The sequence below is a fragment of the Procambarus clarkii genome, chromosome 61, assembly GCF_040958095.1.
Source record: "Procambarus clarkii isolate CNS0578487 chromosome 61, FALCON_Pclarkii_2.0, whole genome shotgun sequence".
NCBI lineage: Eukaryota > Metazoa > Arthropoda > Malacostraca > Decapoda > Cambaridae > Procambarus > Procambarus clarkii.
The window spans coordinates 9094091-9120650 of NC_091210.1; the positions used below are offsets into that span (position 1 = coordinate 9094091).

Consider the following 26560-nt stretch of genomic DNA (forward strand, 5'->3'; position numbering starts at 1 on the left):
CTATGATCGAGCCACTGAGATCTATAAAGAATTCTGATCAAGAAAGAGATCTAGGGGTGGTTTTAGATAGAAAACTATAACCTGAGGATCATATTAAGAACATTCTGCGAGGGGCCTATGCTACACTTTTTAACTTTAGAATTGCTTTTAAATACATAGGTCAAAAAGTTTTAAAAGTTTTAAAAGTTTTTTAAACCTCTCGTGTATCATGAGTGTGTTAAAGCATCAGATGGTGCATTCAGATGATGAATATTACCTAGTTCCTTCATCTGGGAAGAATGAACACATATTGGTGCATTCGGATGATAAAAACTAACTACTGTAGTTTAATTGATCAACAGACTGTATATCATATGCAGACTGTATGTGGATCTGCGGGCCACTCCAAACAACAGCCTGGTGGACCAAGCTCCACCAGGGCTAAAGCACAAAGTGATATAGATGTGATAGAGATATTATATATATATATATATATATATATATATATATATATATATATATATATATATATATATATATATATGTCGTACCTAGTCGCCAGAATGCACTTTTCAGCCTACTATGCAAGGCCCGATTTGCCTAATAAGCCAAGTTTTCATGAATTAATATATTTTCTCTATTTTTTTTCTTATGAAATGATAAAGCTATCCATTTCATTATGTATGAGGTCAATTCTTTTTTTATTGGAGTTAAAATTAATAGAGATATATGACCGAACCTAACCTATCTTTATAGGATAGGTTAGGTAGCTGAAAATGTTAGGTTAGGTAGTCGAAAAAACATTAATTCAAGAAAACTTGGCTTATTAGGCAAATCGGGCCTTGCATAGTAGGCTGAGATGTGCGTTCTGGCTACTAGGTACGACACATTATATATATATATATATATATATATATATATATATATATGTATATATATATATATATATATATATATATATATATATATATATATATATATATATATATATATATATATATATATATATATATATCGGACAATTAGTAAAAAAAAAAAAAAAAAAAAAATTAAATTATTTTACCTTGTACCTAGATCCACCAGGCCTGTTTGGTGCCTGTTTCAGTACTTCAGACATCTGGAAGGTCACATCCTCCTCCTCAACTTGTGGATGTGCGTTGATAGATGATTCTGTAAAATTAAGTTATTTATATAATAATAAATTCAGTATAACAATAATATTCTGTAAAATTAAAAGTAATTTATACATCAATCAGATAAAACTCTCCAGAGATGGTGATACACAACATATAAAGGACAAGTTTCAGAACAAAATATGCATTTAGGAATAAGGTTTTGTACATGTAGGTAGCACATGAGAAAATAAGTGGAAGGTGATCAAGTTTATATTAACATGTTAATGACTTTGTTAAGGCTTTGCAAGAATGAAAAAATATTAATAATATAATATCACCTACCAATTAATTGTACATCATTTATAAGTCAATTATTTGCATTATTATTATTCAATACTAATGATATAAAAATGCATTTTGTAATCTACTATTTATGCAAGTATTAAGCACAGGATCATGAAATAAACTGCAAAATACTGTAATGGATAAACCAATTAATTTTACATTTTCCTATAGCTAAGTCAGTCAGTTCTATTAGCAGCAGAGAACAATTATGCCCAACCTCTATTAAATGAAACAATCTTAAGAGCAAGTGATAGAAATATAATCATTTATGCTTGGGATTATGGAATGGTTCCAAATATGAAAAATATCAAGTTTTTTGGTTAAAATTTTTTAACTTAAAATTTACATTTTTAAGTGAATTTTAAACTTTAAAAAAATTATTTAATTTTTTGGTTACTTACTTAAAATAACATTATATAGTTCTTGTTTTTGTAGAAATGCCAATTTCTTCTTTTGCCCTTCCAGACTGTATAGTGACCACAGGCCGTTTGTTCATATCTTCATTATTCTTCGAACTGTGGTTGCACAATCAGACCCACGTACACTGGTTAAAAGCATCACCTAAAAGCAACAACAAAAATGTAGTACACTGACGAATTTTGAATATATATATATATATATATATATATATATATATATATATATATATATATATATATATATATATATATATATATATATATATATATATATATTATATATATATATATATATATGTCGTACCTAGTAGCCAGAACGCACTTCTCAGCCTACTATGCAAGGCCCGATTTGCCTAATAAGCCAAGTTTTCCTGAATTAATATATTTTCTCTAATTTTTTTCTTATGAAATGATAAAGCTACCCATTTCATTATGTATGAGGTCAATTTTTTTTTATTGGAGTTCAAATTAACGTAGATATATGATCGAACCTAACCAACCCTACCTAACCTAACCTAACCTATCTTTATAGGTTAGGTTAGGTTAGGTAGCCGAAAAAGTTAGGTTAGGTTAGGTTAGGTAGGTTAGGTAGACGAAAAACAATTAATTCATGAAAACTTGGCTTATTAGGCAAATCTGGCCTTGCATAGTAGGCATAGAAGTGAGTTCTGGCTACTAGGTACGACATATATATATATATATATATATATATATATATATATATATATATATATATATATATATATATATATATATATATATATATATATATATTAGTTGATTTTATACCCGCATTAGGTCAGGTGATAATACAATGAAGGTGATAATAAAGCCATTCACAACTGCAGGCCTAATAAAAAAAGGAGGTGGCATAGCAATATCTTACAAAGATACCTTCATCTGCAATAGTCTCATTAGTAATAGAGACGACTATTGTGAATATACCTTTGCCAAGTTCTCCAGTAAATCCCTTAAATCCTCCTTGACTATAAGTGCCATCTATAGATTTCCCAATACCGACATAGCTTCATTCTCAGATAACGTAAGGAATCTTATCATAAATAACAATCTCAACAAAAATCAAACCAACTTAGTGGTTTGTAATGGTGAACAAAACATGCAGATACTTATATATAACCTGTGAATAGAGTGTAATAACACCAAAACTATTTGTTTATTGTTTTATGACCATAATAATTGAATCACTAATATGATTCACTAATATATAATCCTAATAATAATCACTAATATATAATCCATTGAGCATGCTGCATCTCTTTCAGTCTCTTTGCAATTTGAACAAGAGGGTTTTTAATTGATCGAACCATATTCTTAAAGTAAAGTAAATGAGATGTATTCCATATTTTGCAAAATATACGATGAAGGCACACAAACATTCATGCCAAAACTGAAGGGCAGGATTTATGAGGAGACATTAGAGGCATTAAATATTCCAAACTAGAAGACAGAAGGAAAAGAGGAGATATGATCACTACGTACAAAACAGTAACAGGAATTGATAAACTTGATAGGGAAGATTTCCCGAGACCTGGAATTTCAAGAACAAGAGGTTATAGATTTAAACGAACTAAACAAAGATGCCGAAGAAATGTAAGACAATTCACTTTTGCAAACAGAATGGTAAACGGTTGGAACATGTTAGGTGAGAAGGTGGTGGAGGCCAAATCCGTCAAAAGTTTCAAAGCATTATATGACAAAGAGTGCTGGGAAAATGGGACACCACGAGTGTAGCTCTCCATCCATCTGATTGATAACCCAAATGAATTTTTCATGGATATGATACCAACATCAAATCATAAATCAGATGTGATCCTATCCCCACTGGATTTTGAAGAAGCCATAGACAGTATGCCTATGCACTCTGCACCAGGCCCTGACTCTTGGAACTCTATATTCATCAAGAACTGTAAAAAACGTTATCGCAGGCCCTTCACATTCTTTGGAGGCAAAGCCAAGATACTGGCATTGTCCCTGACATACTAAAAACCGCAGAGATAGCACCGCCCCATAAAGGAGGAAATAAGGCAGAGGCAAAAAACTACAGACCGATAGCACTAACATCGCACATCATAAAAATCTTTGAGAGAATGCTAAGAAGTAAGATCACAAAATACATGGAATCACAGCATCTCCATAACCCCAGACAACATGGTTTCAGAACAGGGCGCTCTTGCCTATCACAGTTGCTGGACCACTCTGACATGGCACTAGATGCCATGGAAGACAAACAAAACGCTTTGACAAAAAAAAGCCTTTGACAAATGTGACCATTGTGTTATTGCACATAAAATGCGTTCAAAAGGAATTACCGGAAAAATAGGCAGATGGATATACAACTTCCTGACTAATAGAACCCAATGTGTAGTAGTCAACAAAATAAAATCTGGACCATCAACCGTAAAGAGCTCAGTCCCCAAGCGTACTGTGCTTGCTCCAATACTTTTTCTCATCCTCATATCGGACATAGACAAGGACACAACCTATAGTACTTGATCATCCTTTGCAGATGACACTAGAATCTTTACGAGAGTAGGCAACATAGAGGACACGGCAAACCTCCAATCAGATGTAAATCAGGTCTTTCTATGGGCTACAGAAAATAACATGGTGATTAACGAACATAAGTTTCAGCTCATGCGCTACGGAAAAAATAAAAAATATAAAAACGGAAACCACTTACAAAACTCAGTCAAATCATAACATTGAACGGAAAAGCAACGTAAAGGATTTGGGTGTACTGATGTCAGAAGGCCTTACATTTAAAGAACACAATAAAGTAGCCGTCACAACTGCAAGAAAAATGACAGGATAGATAACAAGAACTTTTCACACTAGAGATGCTATACCGATGATGATAGTTTTCAAGACGCTAGTGCTCTCTAGAGTGGAATACTGCTGCATAATGAAAGCCCCTTTCAAAGCTGGAGAAATTACTGACCTATACTTATGCATTTATCTTCGGTTTAACACAACAGGCACCAGACACACGCTAGGCATCATACACACTAGGATAAAACAAACATTAGGCCAGAAGTCAGAAAAGAATTCAAAGAATTTTACTGGAAAGGCTTGCTGTTAGGAAAGGAAGTAATTGAGATGAATTAATGCACAGTATGTCAATTTTGTGAAATATATGATAAAGGAACAAAAACATTTATACCAAAACAAAGATGCAGAACTAGGAAACAGGATTTGTTCAACTGAAATTTCAAGACGGACAGAGACCAAAAGACACAAAAATGGAATCAATATACGAAGAGGCCAAACCCCCAAACATACCAGTAATACAAAGAGAAACAACTACACGGCAGTGAGGAGAGAGGCAGAAAGAAATTTTGAAAAAAAGGAACAAACAAATGTAAAGTAGAACAAATCATATTCTATAAATACAGCAACAACCAATTGCAGGTAAAGGATAATATTCAGAGCTTTTAAATGCATGGATGGCGAAATACTCAAGAAATTGTTCACGACTTTTGTTAGACCAAAGTTGGAATATGCAGCGGTTGTATGGTGCCCATATCTTAAGAAGCACATAAACAAACTGGAAAAGGTGCAAAGACATGCTACTAAGTGGCTCCCAGAACTGAAGGACAAGAACTATGAGGAGAGGTTAGAGGCATTAAATATACCAAATATACTACACAAATATATATACTACACATGTATAATAAACTACCCTACACAGGCTGAGTATGGTGTGTACAATAAATTATTAGCTAAAAGATAAGACTGAGTTTGTATAAATGGGGGTTAAGTCAGAGTGGGAAAATGTAAGTGGAGTGCCTAAAAACCCTGTCCTGGGACCTCTGTAATTCATAATATATACAAATAATTTAGACTCAGGTTTGATCAGCAATATTTGAAAATTTCCAGACGATACAAAAGGGATTTTTTTCTGGATTCAGGATTATTTTTTTATGGCTGAAAACAGGTTTTCAGCAATAAAAGAAATACAGTATTGCTGGAACAACCGTCGACATCTTCAAGAGAAAACCTGAACATCTTCAAGAAGTGAAGATGACCTTGAGAAGAAGTATAGGTTGGGAGAAGTATAGGTTAGGAATTGTCTCCAAAGAATTCTCAAAGAATTACTCGTTATTGCTATCCAAGATAATTAGACGAGCCAAAGCTAAATACTACGAAGATAAATTTACCCAAATAAAGAGTACCTTACCTAAAAATATGTATGTACCTTACGTAAATAAACATTTGATTTTGAAGTGCCGGACAAACAAGGCTGTGGTGGATATGTGGGCCTGAGGGGCCTGTCCAAGCAACAGCCTGTTGGACCAAGCTCTCACATGTCAAGCCTGGCCTTGGAAGGGCTTGGTGAGTAGAACAACTACCAGAACCCTATAATGCATGTATCAAGGTGTCCAGGCAGTGAGCACCACATAATGCAGTGCAGTCCTGTAAGAATAAGCACAGTAAGTATGGGCATGGAGGGGGTGCAGCAGTGGCTTGTGAAGGGCTGGAGAGTAAATGGACATGCCCAGGGGTAAAAAGCATTAGGGTAACAGAACATAGCCCATAAAAATAGTAATGACAATGAATGAATAATTATATGAATGCAATAATACTTCATATCTCAATAGGAATACTAAGCAGGATGCAAGACAAGGTACTGGTGGTGATAGTGGTTGGTACAAGTCCTCACATCCCCACAGACACCAGTAACAGCCCTCACCTCCCAACACAGTACCCTTGTAGCGAGTTAATCTTATACTCGCTTCATTATCTTATAGCATAACTAATTAACACTAATTACAGAAGCTACACAGGTGATACTTTGGTGTGAGTTGAGCGCACTGAGCGTCGGTATCGCTACACCCTTGTTCCTTAACAACCCTTTGGACCTTTATTACAGAAAAATAGAATCAATTAATTTAATAAAATATAAAATATAAGTGCTTACTTACGATAATACTATCGGTGGAACACAAAATCTTCTTCTTCTTGATAGTAGGTGCAGTTTGCATGAAGGGTTAGTCCTCGCCATGACTGAACTGACGACAAAATGGCCGATGTGTTGATATGGCGTCAGGTGACGCTGTGACGTCACAGGTGAGGGACGCTTTGCGCATTACTCCCTCGTACTTAAAAAGTACTACAGGTACTTTTTGGTTTTATTTTTGAATATGGCAGAAGTTGGACAGCTTTTCAAATCATTATAAGGGAGTGAGTTCCATAGACTAGGTCCCTTTATTTACATAGAGTGTTTACATAGATTAAGTTTGACTCTGGGGATATCAAAGAGATATTTATGTCTGGTGGGGACGTGGCCATGTGTTCTATTACATGTGTCCAGGAAGAGTTTCAGAACAGGGTTTGCAGTTAGAAAAAGGGCTTTATAAACGTAATTTACACAGGAGAATGTATGGAGTGAATTTGTTTAGCATGTTTAAGGATTTGAACAAGGGAGCTGTGTGTTGTCTGAAGGTAGAGTTATTTATTGTCCTGATAGCAGATTTTTACTGGATGATGATGGGCTTGAGGTAGTTTGCAGAGGTTGAACCCCAAGCACAAACGCCATAAGAATGATAGGGATAGATAAGTGCATAATAGAGTGAGAGGAGAGCAGAGTAGGGTACATAATATCTGATCTTAAACAGTATACCAACTGTTTTAGAAACCTTTTTAGTTATGTGTTGTATATGGGTGCGGAAGTTGAGTCTCTTGTCTAAGTATAGGCTAAGAAACTTTCCATCATTTTTATTGCTAATGTTTACATTATCTATCTGAAGCTGAATTGCATTTGTTGATTTGTTTCCAAATAAGATATAGTAGGTCTTTTCTATGTTTTGTGTGAGGTTTGTTGGTTGACATCCACAAGTAGACTTTTTTTAATTAATTGTTTACAACATTATTTAACAGGAGTGGGTTGGGGTCAGAGTAGATGAGTAGTATCATCAGCCAACAATATAGGTTTAAGTATGTTAGAGACATTAGGGAGATCATTGATGTATATAAGAAACAGGAGGGTCCTAGGATGCTGCTCTGTGGCACCTTTACGGTAATTAAGTGGTAGAGTGGGAGAGGTTATATCATTGATGGCTTCATATTGGTGTCTGTTACTAAGATAGGATCGGATATAGTTTAGGGCAAGGCCACGGATTCCATAATGGTGGAATTTAAGTAAGAGGTAGTTATGGTTAACAGTATCAAAGGCCTTTCTCAGGCCGATGAAGAGTTCAATTGGAAACTCACTTTTGTCAAGGGCTGAGAAGATTAAGTCAAGCAGACTAACAATAGCATCATTGGTACTCTTTTGGGAGCGGAAGCCAAACTGACAGGGACTTAGTATATTGAATTTTACAAGATTGGAGTAGAGCTGTTTGTAAAAAAAAAAAAATAATTTTGATAATATAGGTAGATTCGATATGGGTCTGTAATTATTTATGTCTGCCGTGTTACCTCCTTTATGAACTGGCGTTACTCTTGCTTTTTTAAGGATATCAGGGAAGGTATGACACTCTAGGGATTTGTTGAACAGCAGTGCTATGGATGGTGCAAGGGCATGGGTGGCACGCCTGTGTACCATCGATGGTATTTCACTAATGTTCCCAGCTTTGGTTTTTAGCGAGTGAATGATGGACACAACATCTGTAGGGCTGACCGGAGAGAGGAGAAGAGAGTTTGGATAGCTGCGTGAAAGATATGTGGTAACATATGTCTGAGTCTCTGGGATTTTTCGGGCAAGGTGAGCACCAAACGATGAAAAGAAGCTATTAAATTCAGTTGCTGTTTCAAGATCTGTTGCAGGTGTATAACCATCCTTGGAGATTTTTATCTTATTATGTGAATGTTGTTTAGCTCCTAGGATGGTAGAGATGGCTCTCCATGTGCTTTTTATGTTGCCTTTTGCTTCTTTGAATCTATTCTCGTAATAGGAACGCTTTGCTCTTATTATACTATTATTATACTTATATTATATTATTATTATACTTATTATTAATTATGCGGATCAGGACATCACCTGATCAAACACATCAAACATCGTTTGACCACCATCAAACACACACATTTCGTGTGTGTTTGACGCTCACTGATATGTACCAGCGTTGTTTTATATATGGTGCTATTCTATCTTACGCTTTGTTGCTCTTTTTTACCTACGGGCTCATAGAACATTCTATTGCGAAAACATTGGCACAAAAATGAATGACGTACATACAATAATAATGTCAGGACAGTGATATAATTATAAACTTTCAAAGCACTGTATCGCCCATGTGTCGTCTTGTCACCAATACTGGGTAACAGTTCCGCCACTTCCCACACTCTTGCGGGTGGGCAGCGACCATTATTCTACGTTTATATTCATATCACCGTGTTGGGAATTTCATTGCGAGTACATTGATACCAAAATTAACGCTGTAGGACAAGTGTGGAAGTGATAACAATCCCAAGAGTAAAAACATTTTGTTGCTCTTGGGCACTCACGGCGAGTCATCTACGTAGGTATTTATTGGGTGCTGGTATTCATATAACTTTTGGTGACCGTTTTTGCTGATTTTCTTCTAGAGAATGTTATTGCGAACACGTTGGTACCAAAATGAAATACATAGCTCGAGAACTAAGGTCAGGAGAGTAAAAAGAGTATACACATTTTTGTTTTGACGCTTAATTAAGGTTATTGTGAGTACTCATCGCCTGCCTAGAAACTGGAACTAGTAATTCCATCTATCATACATATCATACAAGAGGAGCCACACATCTATGGATCATCCAATAAAATCAGCAGACTTCTAGATGTTACTACTGCTCGGCTTAGACTCGGTTACAAGTATCTCTGGGAATTCTCATTATCTGCTGATGTAGACCTGACCAAATGTAAACTGTGTCAACAAAATTATTCGCACACCCTCCGTCACTATGTGATGGAGTGCGAAAAGATACATGAATTTAGAGACAATTCTATAACCAATGTTCCAGCGATGTGTCAATATTTCATTCAAAATGATCTGCTACCAGAAATTTTAGCCAAATATCCCCAGTTTGCTAACTGTAGATAACAACTAAGTGATTGTAACCTATCCACCGCTGCCCACTGGATGGGGGACGGTGTGCAGGACAAACATATAAATTTTGATACTAGCTCTCCACATATGTCAGTTGCTTAATTTAGAACCTGTACTTGAGGTCGATCTCGAACCCATTGTTGATGTGATGACTTATATTGAATTTTGTAACTAGCTCATCAAGATTGTAACTTGCTTAGCTAAATGAATTGTGGGGTTCAGTCCCTGAGCCCATTATGTGCCTCTGTAACCCTTTCCACAACCGCCCACAAGATGGGTATGGGGTGCATAATGGGGTGGGGTGTCTTGGCCAAACGTGCCACATCAAAACCACAAGTTGACATTGAGTGTGAATTAACAATGAGACAAGTAAGATTTATACTAATACATTTATACTAACTCTGTTGAGCGTTGACCATTTATACATCAAATCTGTTGATGTGAGCACTTTAGTTTAGTCTGCCGTTTAAAGAAAAAAAGAGCATATCAATGGTATATCACAGAAAACGAATTTATCATAAACTCATGTATTTGTCTTATCATATTGAACTGCATTCATATTTTTAATATATAACAATATGAATATACAAATTTCTGTAAATCCCCTACCTTGTTGGAATCTGTGGAAATGAATGAGCAAATGTGCTGGCTGAAGGCGCTGAAGGAAACCACATTGGTTTCATTTTGGATACAAATGTCCATGGAAATTCAAAATGGAAACTAATTATATAGTTGAACCTGCAGAGACGAGTTTAAGAATCTGTGTTGAGAGTGATGGACACAGCCTTCACAATTATACTTCAGAGAATGTAAACATCTAAGAGTCATTAGAAATATGTGTAGAATAATAAACCCTACATTGTTTGAGTTAGGGAAAACACCATTTGTGATATATAGATACTATAGCTGTTCCTAAAGATTCACCCTTTTTTGCACCAGCAAGATAACATATAAGATTTTAAGAGTTGACGAATGTTAATATTCTTGTTTGATAAACTGTGAACTTGAGACATAGTTAATAAGAACATATTAACACAACAAAATGTTTTCAAAATCCTTAACACCACTTTCCAGCAACTTATATAATTTATATAAATTATTTTAGAGAATAATACATAAATTATATATTTAAACATGATATAGTGTTTAGTGGAATGTATAAGGAGTCAAATTGTGTTAAAAAGAGCAATTTTTAGAAAATTTGGAAAAATACTTTTTTCTGTTCAAATTATAACTAAATGGATTATAAAGGTTTCACTCAGCCAATATATATCATTCACAATTTATTAATGAATTTTACAAAAAAACACCATAAATTTTATATTTAAACATGTAAAAACTATTTGTTTTACATTTGGAAGAAAATAATTGTAGAAAAACAATTTATAATTAAACCTTTGTGTTTGGATTTTTTGAGTAAAAGTTTCTCAAAGGCTCTCCTGCACCATTCTCAATGCAAATCATTCCCACACCTATGGCAAGAGATAGGCGAACGTTGTGTAGATGATTTGTGTTTGCTGGGAACACTCTCCCTCTCACCAATAATGTAGACCAGGGAGACAACACTGACCCTCTCACCAACACAGTAGGCCAGGGTGACCACACTCACCCTCTTACCAACACAGTAGGCCAGTGTGACAACACTCACCCTCTCACCAACACAGTAGGCCAGGGTGACCACACTCACCCTCTCACCAACACAGTAGGCCAGGGTGACAACACTCACCCTCTCACCAACACAGTAGGCCAGGGAGACAACACTCACCCTCTCACCAACACAGTAGGCCAGGGTGACCACACTGACCCTCTCACCAACACAGTAGGCCAGGGTGACCACATTCACCCTCTCACCAACACAGTAGGCCATGGTGACAACACTCACCCTCTCACCAACACAGTAGGCCAGGGTGACCACACTCACCCTCTCACCAACACAGTAGGCCAGGGTGACCACACTCACCCTCTCACCAACACAGTAGGCCAGAGAGGCAACACTCACCCTCTCACCAACACAGTAGGCCAGGGAGACAACACAGTAGGCCAGGGTGACCACACTCACCCCTCTCACCAACACAGTAGGCCAGGGTGACAACACCCAGCCTCTCACCAACACAGTAGGCCAGGGTGACAACACTGACCCTCTCACCAACACAGTAGGCCAGGGTGACAACACTCACCCTTTCACCAACACAGTAGGCCAGGGTGACAATACTCACCCTCTCACCAACACAGTAGGCCAGGGAGGCAACACTCACCCTCTCACCAACACAGTAGGCCAGGGAGACAACACTGACCCTCTCACCAACACAGTAGGCCAGGGAGGACACACTGACCCTCTCACCAACACAGTAGGCCAGGAAGGCAACACTGACTCTCTCACCAACACAGTAGGCCAGGGAGGCAACACTGACCCTCTCACCAACACAGTAGGCCAGGGAGGCAACACTGACCCTCTCCCCAACACAGTAGGCCAGGGTGACAACACTCACCCTCTCACCAACTTAGTAGGCCAGGGAGGCAACACTGACCCTCTCACCAACACAGCAGGCCAGAGAGGCAACACTCACCCTCTCACCAACACAGTAGGCCAGGGAGACAACACTGACCCTCTCACCAACACAGTAGGCCAGGGAGAACACACTGACCCTCTCACCAACACAGTAGGCCAGGGAGGCAACACTGACCCTCTCACCAACAAAGTAGGCCAGGGTGACAACACTCACCCTCTCACCAACACAGTAGGCCAGGGAGGCAACACTCACCCTCTCACCAACACAGTAGGCCAGGGTGACCACACTCACCCTCTCACCAACACAGTAGGCCAGGGAGGCAACACTCACCCTCTCACCAACACAGTAGGCCAGAGTGACAACACTCACCCTCTCACCAACACAGTAGGCCAGGGAGGCAACACTCTCCCTCTCACCAATAATGTAGACCAGGGAGGCAACACTGACCCTGTCACCAACACAGTAGGCCAGGGAGGCAACACTATCCCTCTCACCAACACAGTAGGCCAGGGTGACAACACTCACCCTCTCACCAACACAGTATGCCAGGGTGACAACACTGACCCTCTCACCAACACAGTAGGCCAGGGTGACAACACTCACCCTCTCATCAACACAGTAGGCCAGGGTGACAACACTGACCCTCTCACCAACACAGTAGGCCAGGGAGACAACACTGACCCTCTCACCAACACAGTAGGCCAGGGTGACAACACTCACCCTCTCACCAACACAGTAGGCCAGGGTGACCACACTCACCCTCTCACCAACACAGTAGGCCAGGGAGGCAACACTCACCCTCTCACCAACACAGTAGGCCAGGGTGACAACACTCACCCTCTCACCAACACAGTAGGCCAGGGTGACAACACTCACCCTCTCACCAACACAGTAGGCCAGGGAGGCAACACTCACCCTCTCACCAACACAGTAGGCCAGGGTGACCACACTCACCCTCTCACCAACACAGTAGGCCAGGGTGACAACACTCACCCTCTCACCAACACAGTAGGCCAGGGAGACAACACTCACCCTCTCACCAACACAGTAGGCCAGGGTGACCACACTGACCCTCTCACCAACACAGTAGGCCAGGGTGACCACATTCACCCTCTCACCAACACAGTAGGCCATGGTGACAACACTCACCCTCTCACCAACACAGTAGGCCAGGGTGACCACACTCACCCTCTCACCAACACAGTAGGCCAGGGTGACCACACTCACCCTCTCACCAACACAGTAGGCCAGAGAGGCAACACTCACCCTCTCACCAACACAGTAGGCCAGGGAGACAACACAGTAGGCCAGGGTGACCACACTCACCCCTCTCACCAACACAGTAGGCCAGGGTGACAACACCCAGCCTCTCACCAACACAGTAGGCCAGGGTGACAACACTGACCCTCTCACCAACACAGTAGGCCAGGGTGACAACACTCACCCTTTCACCAACACAGTAGGCCAGGGTGACAATACTCACCCTCTCACCAACACAGTAGGCCAGGGAGGCAACACTCACCCTCTCACCAACACAGTAGGCCAGGGAGACAACACTGACCCTCTCACCAACACAGTAGGCCAGGGAGGACACACTGACCCTCTCACCAACACAGTAGGCCAGGAAGGCAACACTGACTCTCTCACCAACACAGTAGGCCAGGGAGGCAACACTGACCCTCTCACCAACACAGTAGGCCAGGGAGGCAACACTGACCCTCTCCCCAACACAGTAGGCCAGGGTGACAACACTCACCCTCTCACCAACTTAGTAGGCCAGGGAGGCAACACTGACCCTCTCACCAACACAGCAGGCCAGAGAGGCAACACTCACCCTCTCACCAACACAGTAGGCCAGGGAGACAACACTGACCCTCTCACCAACACAGTAGGCCAGGGAGAACACACTGACCCTCTCACCAACACAGTAGGCCAGGGAGGCAACACTGACCCTCTCACCAACAAAGTAGGCCAGGGTGACAACACTCACCCTCTCACCAACACAGTAGGCCAGGGAGGCAACACTCACCCTCTCACCAACACAGTAGGCCAGGGTGACCACACTCACCCTCTCACCAACACAGTAGGCCAGGGAGGCAACACTCACCCTCTCACCAACACAGTAGGCCAGAGTGACAACACTCACCCTCTCACCAACACAGTAGGCCAGGGAGGCAACACTCTCCCTCTCACCAATAATGTAGACCAGGGAGGCAACACTGACCCTGTCACCAACACAGTAGGCCAGGGAGGCAACACTATCCCTCTCACCAACACAGTAGGCCAGGGTGACAACACTCACCCTCTCACCAACACAGTATGCCAGGGTGACAACACTGACCCTCTCACCAACACAGTAGGCCAGGGTGACAACACTCACCCTCTCATCAACACAGTAGGCCAGGGTGACAACACTGACCCTCTCACCAACACAGTAGGCCAGGGAGACAACACTGACCCTCTCACCAACACAGTAGGCCAGGGTGACAACACTCACCCTCTCACCAACACAGTAGGCCAGGGTGACCACACTCACCCTCTCACCAACACAGTAGGCCAGGGAGGCAACACTCACCCTCTCACCAACACAGTAGGCCAGGGTGACAACACTCACCCTCTCACCAACACAGTAGGCCAGGGTGACAACACTCACCCTCTCACCAACACAGTAGGCCAGGGAGGCAACACTCACCCTCTCACCAACACAGTAGGCCAGGGTGACCACACTCACCCTCTCACCAACACAGTAGGCCAGGGAGGCAACACTCACCCTTTCACCAACACAGTAGGCCAGAGTGACAACACTCACCCTCTCACCAACACAGTAGGCCAGGGAGGCAACACTCTCCCTCTCACCAATAATGTAGACCAGGGAGGCAACACTGACCCTCTCACCAACACAGTAGGCCAGGGAGGCAACACTATCCCTCTCACCAACACAGTAGGCCAGGGTGACAACACTCACCCTCTCACCAACACAGTAGGCCAGGGAGGCAACACTCACCCTCTCACCAACACTGTAGGCCAGGGAGGCAACACTCTCTCTCTCACCAACACAGTAGGCCAGGGTGACAACACTCACCCTCTCACCAACACAGTAGGCCAGGGAGGCAACACTCACCCTCTCACCAACACAGTAGGCCAGGGAGGCAACACTCACCCTCTCACCAACACAGTAGGCCAGGGAGACAACACTGACCCTCTCACCAACACAGTAGGCCAGCGTGACAACACTCACCCTCTCACCAACACAGTAGGCCAGGGAGGCAACACTCTCCCTCTCACCAATAATGTAGACCAGGGAAACAACACTGACCCTCTCACCAACACAGTAGGCCAGGGTGACCACATTCACCCTCTCACCAGCACAGTAGGCCAGGGTGACAACACTCACCCTCTCACCAACACAGTAGGCCAGGGTGACCACACTCACCCTCTCACCAACACAGTAGGCCAGGGTGACCACACTCACCCTCTCACCAACACAGTAGGCCAGGGAGGCAACACTCACCCTCTCACCAACACAGTAGGCCAGGCAGACAACACAGTAGGCCAGGGTGACCACACTCACCCCTCTCACCAACAAAGTAGGCCAGGGTGACAACACCCAGCCTCTCACCAACACAGTAGGCCAGGGTGACAACACTGACCCTCTCACCAACACATTAGGCCAGGGTGACAACACTCACCCTTTCACCAACACAGTAGGCCAGGGTGACAATACTCACCCTCTCACCAACACAGTAGGCCAGGGAGGCAACACTCACCCTCTCACCAACACAGTAGGCCAGGGAGACAACACTGACCCTCTCACCAACACAGTAGGCCAGGAAGGCAACACTGACTCTCTCACCAACACAGTAGGCCAGGGAGGCAACACTGACCCTCTCACCAACACAGTAGGCCAGGGAGGCAACACTGACCCTCTCACCAACACAGTAGGCCAGGGTGACAACACTCACCCTCTCACCAACACAGTAGGCCAGGGAGGCAACACTGACCCTCTCACCAACACAGCAGGCCAGGGAGGCAACACTCACCCTCGCACCAACACAGTAGGCCAGGGAGACAACACTGACCCTCTCACCAACACAGTAGGCCAGGGAGGACACACTGACCCTCTCACCAACACAGTAGGCCAGGGAGGCAACACTGACCCTCTCACCAACACAGTAGGCCAGGGTGACAACACTCACCCTCTCACCAACACAGTAGGCCAGGGAGGCAACACTCACCCTCTCACCAACACAGTAGGCCAGGGTGACCACACTCACCCTCTCACCAACACAGTAGGCCAGGGAGGCAACACTCACCCTCTCACCAACACAGTAGGCCAGAGTGACAACACTCACCCTCTCACCAACACAGTAGTCCAGGGAGGCAACACTCTCCCTCTCACCAATAATGTAGACCAGGGAGGCAACACTGACCCTGTCACCAACACAGTAGGCCAGGGAGGCAACACTATCCCTCTCACCAAAACAGTAGGCCAGGGTGACAACACTCACCCTCTCACCAACACAGTATGCCAGGGTGACAACACTGACCCTCTCACCAACACAGTAGGCCAGGGTGACAACACTCACCCTCTCACCAACACAGTAGGCCAGGGTGACCACACTCACCCTCTCACCAACACAGTAGGCCAGGGAGGCAACACTCAATCTCTCACCAACACAGTAGGCCAGGGTGACAACACTCACCCTCTCACCAACACAGTAGGCCAGGGTGACAACACTCACCCTCTCACCAACACAGTAGGCCAGGGAGGCAACACTCACCCTCTCACCAACACAGTAGGCCAGGGTGACCACACTCACCCTCTCACCAACACAGTAGGCCAGGGAGGCAACACTCACCCTCTCACCAACACAGTAGGCCAGAGTGACAACACTCACCCTCTCACCAACACAGTAGGCCAGGGAGGCAACACTCTCCCTCTCACCAATAATGTAGACCAGGGAGGCAACACTGACCCTCTCACCAACACAGTAGGCCAGGGAGGCAACACTATCCCTCTCACCAACACAGTAGGCCAGGGTGACAACACTCACCCTCTCACCAACACAGTAGGCCAGGGAGGCAACACTCACCCTCTCACCAACACAGTAGGCCAGGGAGGCAACACTCACCCTCTCACCAACACAGTAGGCCAGGGAGACAACACTGACCCTCTCACCAACACAGTAGGCCAGGGTGACAACACTCACCCTCTCACCAACACAGTAGGCCAGGGAGGCAACACTCTCCCTCTCACCAATAATGTAGACCAGGGAAACAACACTGACCCTCTCACCAACACAGTAGGCCAGGGTGACCACACTCACCCTCTCACCAACACAGTAGGCCAGTGTGACAACACTCACCCTCTCACCAACACAGTAGGCCAGGGAGACCACACTCACCCTCTCACCAACACAGTAGGCCAGGGTGACAACACTCACCCTCTCACCAACACAGTAGGCCAGGGAGACAACACTCACCCTCTCACCAACACAGTAGGCCAGGGTGACCACACTGACCCTCTCACCAACACAGTAGGCCAGGGTGACCACATTCACCCTCTCACCAACACAGTAGGCCAGGGTGACAACACTCACCCTCTCACCAACACAGTAGGCCAGGGTGACCACACTCACCCTCTCACCAACACAGTAGGCCAGGGTGACCACACTCACCCTCTCACTAACACAGTAGGCCAGGGAGGCAACACTCACCCTCTCACCAACACAGTAGGCCAGGGAGACAACACAGTAGGCCAGGGTGACCACACTCACCCCTCTCACCAACACAGTAGGCCAGGGTGACAACACCCAGCCTCTCACCAACACAGTAGGCCAGGGTGACAACACTGACCCTCTCACCAACACAGTAGGCCAGGGTGACAACACTCACCCTTTCACCAACACAGTAGGCCAGGGTGACAACACTCACCCTCTCACCAACACAGTATGCCAGGGTGACAACACTGACCCTCTCACCAACACAGTAGGCCAGGGTGACAACACTCACCCTCTCACCAACACAGTAGGCCAGGGTGACAACACTGACCCTCTCACCAACACAGTAGGCCAGGGAGACAACACTGACCCTCTCACCAACACAGTAGGCCAGGGTGACAACACTCACCCTCTCACCAACACAGTAGGCCAAGGTGACCACACTCACCCTCTCACCAACACAGTAGGCCAGGGAGGCAACACTCACCCTCTCACCAACACAGTAGGCCAGGGTGACAACACTCACCCTCTCACCAACACAGTAGGCCAGGGTGACAACACTCACCCTCTCACCAACACAGTAGGCCAGGGAGGCAACACTCACCCTCTCACCAACACAGTAGGCCAGGGGGACCACACTCACCCTCTCACCAACACTGTAGGCCAGGGAGGCAACACTCACCCTCTCACCAACACAGTAGGCCAGAGTGACAACACTCACCCTCTCACCAATACAGTAGGCCAGGGAGGCAACACTCTCCCTCTCACCAATAATGTAGACCAGGGAGGCAACACTGACCCTCTCACCAACACAGTTGGCCAGGGAGGCAACACTATCCCTCTCACCAACACAGTAGGCCAGGGGGACAACACTCACCCTCTCACCAACACAGTAGGCCAGGGAGGCAACACTCACCCTCTCACCAACACTGTAGGCCAGGGAGGCAACACTCTCTCTCTCACCAACACAGTAGGCCAGGGTGACAACACTCACCCTCTCACCAACACAGTAGGCCAGGGAGGCAACATTGACCCTCTCACCAACACAGTAGGCCAGGGAGGCAACACTCACCCTCTCACCAACACAGTAGGCCAGGGAGACAACACTGACCCTCTCACCAACACAGTAGGCCAGGGTGACAACACTCACCCTCTCACCAACACAGTAGGCCAGGGAGGCAACACTCTCCCTCTCACCAATAATGTAGACCAGGGAGACAACACTGACCCTCTCACCAACACAGTAGGCCAGTGTAACAACACTCACCCTCTCACCAACACAGTAGGCCAGGGAGACCACACTCACCCTCTCACCAACACAGTAGGCCAGGGTGACAACACTCACCCTCTCACCAACACAGTAGGCCAGGGAGACAACACTCACCCTCTCACCAACACAGTAGGCCAGGGTGACCACACTGACCCTCTCACCAACACAGTAGGCCAGGGTGACCACATTCACCCTCTCACCAACACAGTAGGCCAGGGTGACCACACTCACCCTCTCACCAACACAGTAGGCCAGTGTGACAACACTCACCCTCTCACCAACACAGTAGGCCAGGGAGACCACACTCACCCTCTCACAAACACAGTAGGCCAGGGTGACAACACTCACCCTCTCACCAACACAGTAGGCCAGGGAGACAACACTCACCCTCTCACCAACACAGTAGGCCAGGGTGACCACACTGACCCTCTCACCAACACAGTAGGCCAGGGTGACCACATTCACCCTCTCACCAACACAGTAGGCCAGGGTGACAACACTCACCCTCTCACCAACACAGTAGGCCAGGGTGACCACACTCACCCTCTCACCAACACAGTAGGAAAAGGGTGACCACACTCACCCTCTCACTAACACAGTAGGCCAGGGAGGCAACACTCACCCTCTCATCAACACAGTAGGCCAGAGAGACAACACAGTAGGCCAGGGTGACCACACTCACCCCTCTCACCAACACAGTAGGCCAGGGTGACAACACCCAGCCTCTCACCAACACAGTAGGCCAGGGTGACAACACTGACCCTCTCACCAACACAGTAGGCCAGGGTGACAACACTCACCCTTTCACCAACACAGTAGGCCAGGGTGACAACACTCACCCTCTCACCAACACAGTATGCCAGGGTGACAACACTGACCCTCTCACCAACACAGTAGGCCAGGGTGACAACACTCACCCTCTCACCAACACAGTAGGCCAGGGTGACAACACTGACCCTCTCACCAACACAGTAGGCCAGGGAGACAACACTGACCCTCTCACCAACACAGTAGGCCAGGGTGACAACACTCACCCTCTCACCAACACAGTAGGCCAAGGGTGACCACACTCACCCTCTCACCAACACAGTAGGCCAGGGAGGCAACACTCACCCTCTCACCAACACAGTAGGCTAGGGAGACCACACTCACCCTCTCACCAACACAGTAGGCCAGGGTGACAACACTCACCCTCTCACCAACACAGTAGGCCAGGGAGACAACACTCACCCTCTCACCAACACAGTAGGCCAGGGTGACCACACTGACCCTCTCACCAACACAGTAGGCCAGGGTGACCACATTCACCCTCTCACCAACACAGTAGGCCAGGGTGACAACACTCACCCTCTCACCAACACAGTAGGCCAGGGTGACCACACTCACCCTCTCACCAACACAGTAGGCCAGGGTGACCACACTCACCCTCTCACTAACACAGTAGGCCAGGGAGGCAACACTCACCCTCTCACCAACACAGTAGGCCAGGGAGACAACACAGTAGGCCAGGGTGACCACACTCACCCTTCTCACCAACACAGTAGGCCAGGGTGACAACACCCAGCCTCTCACCAACACAGTAGGCCAGGGTGACAACACTGACCCTCTCATCAACACAGTAGGCCAGGGTGACAACACTCACCCTTTCACCAACACAGTAGGCCAGGGTGACAACACTCACCCTCTCACCAACACAGTATGCCAGGGTGACAACACTGACCCTCTCACCAACACAGTAGGCCAGGGTGACAACACTCACCCTCTCACCAACACAGTAGGCCAGGGTGACAACACTGACCCTCTCACCAACACAGTAGGCCAGGGAGACAACACTGACCCTCTCACCAACACAGTAGGCCAGGGTGACAACACTCACCCTCTCACCAACACAGTAGGCCAGGGTGACCACACTCACCCTCTCACCAACACAGTAGGCCAGGGAGGCAACACTCACCCTCTCACCAACACAGTAGGCCAGGGTGACAACACTCACCCTCTCACCAACACAGTAGGCCAGGGTGACAACACTCACCCTCTCACCAACACAGTAGGCCAGGGAGGCAACACTCACCCTCTCACCAACACAGTAGGCCAGGGTGACCACACTCACCCTCTCACCAACACTGTAGGCCAGGGAGGCAACACTCACCCTCTCACCAACACAGTAGGCCAGAGTGACAACACTCACCCTCTCACCAATACAGTAGGCCAGGGAGGCAACACTCTCCCTCTCACCAATAATGTAGACCAGGGAGGCAACACTGACCCTCTCACCAACACAGTAGGCCAGGGAGGCAACACTATCCCTCTCACCAACACAGTAGGCCAGGGTGACAACACTCACCTTCTCACCAACACAGTAGGCCAGGGAGGCAACACTCACCCTCTCACCAACACTGTAGGCCAGGGAGGCAACACTCTCTCTCTCACCAACACAGTAGGCCAGGGTGACAACACTCACCCTCTCACCAACACAGTAGGCCAGGGAGGCAACACTGACCCTCTCACCAACACAGTAGGCCAGGGAGGCAACACTCACCCTCTCACCAACACAGTAGGCCAGGGAGACAACACTGACCCTCTCACCAACACAGTAGGCCAGGGTGACAACACTCACCCTCTCACCAACACAGTAGGCCAGGGAGGCAACACTCTCCCTCTCACCAATAATGTAGACCAGGGAGACAACACTGACCCTCTCACCAACACAGTAGGCCAGTGTGACAACACTCACCCTCTCACCAACACAGTAGGCCAGGGAGACCACACTCACCCTCTCACCAACACAGTAGGCCAGGGTGACAACACTCACCCTCTCACCAACACAGTAGGCCAGGGAGACAACACTCACCCTCTCACCAACACAGTAGGCCAGGGTGACCACACTCACCCTCTCACCAACACAGTAGGCCAGGGTGACCACATTCACCCTCTCACCAACACAGTAGGCCAGGGTGACCACACTCACCCTCTCACCAACACAGTAGGCCAGTGTGACAACACTCACCCTCTCACCAACACAGTAGGCCAGGGAGACCACACTCACCCTCTCACCAACACAGTAGGCCAGGGTGACAACACTCACCCTCTCACCAACACAGTAGGCCAGGGAGACAACACTCACCCTCTCACCAACACAGTAGGCCAGGGTGACCACACTGACCCTCTCACCAACACAGAAGGCCAGGGTGACCACATTCACCCTCTCACCAACACAGTAGGCCAGGGTGACAACACTCACCCTCTCACCAACACAGTAGGCCAGGGTGACCACACTCACCCTCTCACCAACACAGTAGGAAAAGGGTGACCACACTCACCCTCTCACTAACACAGTAGGCCAGGGAGGCAACACTCACCCTCTCACCAACACAGTAGGCCAGGGAGACAACACAGTAGGCCAGGGTGACCACACTCACCCCTCTCACCAACACAGTAGGCCAGGGTGACAACACCCAGCCTCTCACCAACACTGTAGGCCAGGGTGACAACACTCACCCTCTCACCAACACAGTAGGCCAGGGAGGCAACACTCACCCTCTCACCAACACAGTAGGCCAGGGAGACAACACTGACCCTCTCACCAACACAGTAGGCCAGGGTGACAACACTCACCCTCTCACCAACACAGTAGGCTAGGGAGGCAACACTGACCCTCTCACCAACACAGTAGGCCAGGGAGGCAACACTCACCCTCTCACCAATAATGTAGACCAGGGAGACAACACTGACCCTCTCACCAACACAGTAGGCCAGTGTGACAACACTCACCCTCTCACCAACACAGTAGGCCAGGGAGACCACACTCACCCTCTCACCAACACAGTAGGCCAGGGTGACAACACTCACCCTCTCACCAACACAGTAGGCCAGGGAGACAACACTCACCCTCTCACCAACACAGTAGGCCAGGGTGACCACACTGACCCTCTCACCAACACAGTAGGCCAGGGTGACCACATTCACCCTCTCACCAACACAGTAGGCCAGGGTGACCACACTCACCCTCTCACCAACACAGTAGGCCAGTGTGACAACACTCACCCTCTCACCAACACAGTAGGCCAGGGAGACCACACTCACCCTCTCACCAACACAGTAGGCCAGGGTGACAACACTCACCCTCTCACCAACACAGTAGGCCAGGGAGACAACACTCACCCTCTCACCAACACAGTTGGCCAGGGTGACCACACTGACCCTCTCACCAACACAGAAGGCCAGGGTGACCACATTCACCCTCTCACCAACACAGTAGGCCAGGGTGACAACACTCACCCTCTCACCAACACAGTAGGCCAGGGTGACCACACTCACCCTCTCACCAACACAGTAGGAAAAGGGTGACCACACTCACCCTCTCACTAACACAGTAGGCCAGGGAGGCAACACTCACACTCTCACCAACACAGTAGGCCAGGGAGACAACACAGTAGGCCAGGGTGACCACACTCACCCCTCTCACCAACACAGTAGGCCAGGGTGACAACACCCAGCCTCTCACCAACACTGTAGGCCAGGGTGACAACACTCACCCTCTCACCAACACAGTAGGCCAGGGAGGCAACACTCACCCTCTCACCAACACAGTAGGCCAGGGAGACAACACTGACCCTCTCACCAACACAGTAGGCCAGGGTGACAACACTCACCCTCTCACCAACACAGTAGGCCAGGGTGACAACACTCACCCTCTCACCAACACAGTAGGCCAGTGTGACAACACTCACCCTCTCACCGACACAGTAGGCCAGGGTGACCACACTGACCCTCTCACCAACACAGTAGGCCAGGGTGACCACATTCACCCTCTCACCAACACAGTAGGCCAGGGTGACAACACTGACCCTCTCACCAACACAGTAGGCCAGGGAGACAGCACTGACCCTCTCACCAACACAGTAGGCCAGGGTGACAACACTGACCCTCTCACCAACACAGTAGGCCAGGGAGGCAACACTCACCCTCTCACCAACACAGTAGGCCAGGGTGACAACACTGACCCTCTCACCAACACAGTAGGCCAGGGTGACAACACTGACCCTCTCACCAACACAGTAGGCCAGGGTGACAACACTGACCCTCTCACCAACACAGTAGGCCAGGGTGACAACACTGACCCTCTCACCAACACAGTAGGCCAGGGAGACAACACTGACCCTCTCACCAACACAGTAGGCCAGGGTGACAACACTCACCCTCTCACCAACACAGTAGGCCAGGGTGACCACACTCACCCTCTCACCAACACAGTAGGCCAGGGAGGCAACACTCACCCTCTCACCAACACAGTAGGCCAGGGTGACAACACTCACCCTCTCACCAACACAGTAGGCCAAGGTGACAACACTCACCCTCTCACCAACACAGTAGGCCAGGGAGGCAACACTCACCCTCTCACCAACACAGTAGGCCAGGGTGACCACACTCACCCTCTCACCAACACAGTAGGCCAGGGAGGCAACACTCACCCTCTCACCAACACAGTAGGCCAGAGTGACAACACTCACCCTCTCACCAACAAAGTAGGCCAGGGAGGCAACACTCTCCCTCTCACCAATAATGTAGACCAGGGAGGCAACACTGACCCTCTCACCAACACAGTAGGCCAGGGAGGCAACACTATCCCTCTCACCAACACAGTAGGCCAGGGTGACAACACTCACCATCTCACCAACACAGTAGGCCAGGGAGGCAACACTCTCTCTCTCACCAACACAGTAGGCCAGGGTGACAACACTCACCCTCTCACCAACACTGTAGGCCAGGGAGGCAACACTCTCTCTCTCACCAACACAGTAGGCCAGGGTGACAACACTCACCCTCTCACCAACACAGTAGGCCAGGGAGGCACCACTCACCCTCTCACCAACACAGTAGGCCAGGGAGGCAACACTCACCCTCTCACCAACACAGTAGGCCAGGGAGACAACACTGACCCTCTCACCAACACAGTACGCCAGGGTGACAACACTCACCCTCTCACCAACACAGTAGGCCAGGGAGGCAACACTCTCCCTCTCACCAATAATGTAGACCAGGGAGACAACACTGACCCTCTCACCAACACAGTAGGCCAGGGTGACCACACTCACCCTCTTACCAACACAGTAGGCCAGTGTGACAACACTCACCCTCTCACCAATACAGTAGGCCAGGGTGACCACACTCACCCTCTCACCAACACAGTAGGCCAGGGTGACAACACTCACCCTCTCACCAACACAGTAGGCCAGGGAGACAACACTCACCCTCTCACCAACACAGTAGGCCAGGGTGACCACACTGACCCTCTCACCAACACAGTAGGCCAGGGTGACCACATTCACCCTCTCACCAACACAGTAGGCCAGGGTGACAACACTCACCCTCTCACCAACACAGTAGGCCAGGGTGACCACACTCACCCTCTCACCAACACAGTAGGCCAGGGTGACCACACTCACCCTCTCACCAACACAGTAGGCCAGGGAGGCAACACTCACCCTCTCACCAACACAGTAGGCAAGGGAGACAACACAGTAGGCCAGGGTGACCACACTCACTCCTCTCACCAACACAGTAGGCCAGGGTGACAACACCCAGCCTCTCACCAACACAGTAGGCCAGGGTGACAACACTGACCCTCTCACCAACACAGTAGGCCAGGGTGACAACACTCACCCTTTCACCAACACAGTAGGCCAGGGTGACAATACTCACCCTCTCACCAACACAGTAGGCCAGGGAGGCAACACTCACCCTCTCACCAACACAGTAGGCCAGGGAGACAACACTGACCCTCTCACCAACACAGTAGGCCAGGGAGGACACACTGACCCTCTCACCAACACAGTAGGCCAGGAAGGCAACACTGACTCTCTCACCAACACAGTAGGCCAGGGAGGCAACACTCACCCTCTCACTAACACAGTAGGCCAGAGTGACAACACTCACCCTCTCACAACACAGTAGGCCAGGGAGGCAACACTCTCCCTCTCACCAATAATGTAGACCAGGGAGGCAACACTGACCCTCTCACCAACACAGTAGGCCAGGGAGGCAACACTATCCCTCTCACCAACACAGTAGGCCAGGGTGACAACACTCACCCTCTCACCAACACAGTAGGCCAGGGAGGCAACACTCACCCTCTCACCAACACTGTAGGCCAGGGA

At 47.4% G+C, this 26560-nt stretch overlaps 1 long non-coding RNA gene across 2 annotated transcripts in view; it reads right to left on the minus strand.

The window, feature by feature from the left end:
- The window catches only part of LOC138354013 (uncharacterized), an 8364-nt gene extending 1451 nt beyond the window's left edge, over positions 1-6913 (minus strand). Inside the window, exons 1-3 of one of the 2 annotated variants that reach the window (XR_011223388.1) lie at positions 6802-6913; positions 6075-6292; positions 1043-1149 (exon numbers count right to left, since the gene is read on the minus strand). This is a non-coding gene — a long non-coding RNA (uncharacterized lncRNA). Of the gene's footprint in view, positions 1-1042; positions 1150-6056; positions 6293-6801 lie in introns of both variants that reach the window. The other variant, XR_011223387.1, reaches the window with a different exon arrangement.
- Positions 6914-26560: the final 19647 nt, after the last annotated feature.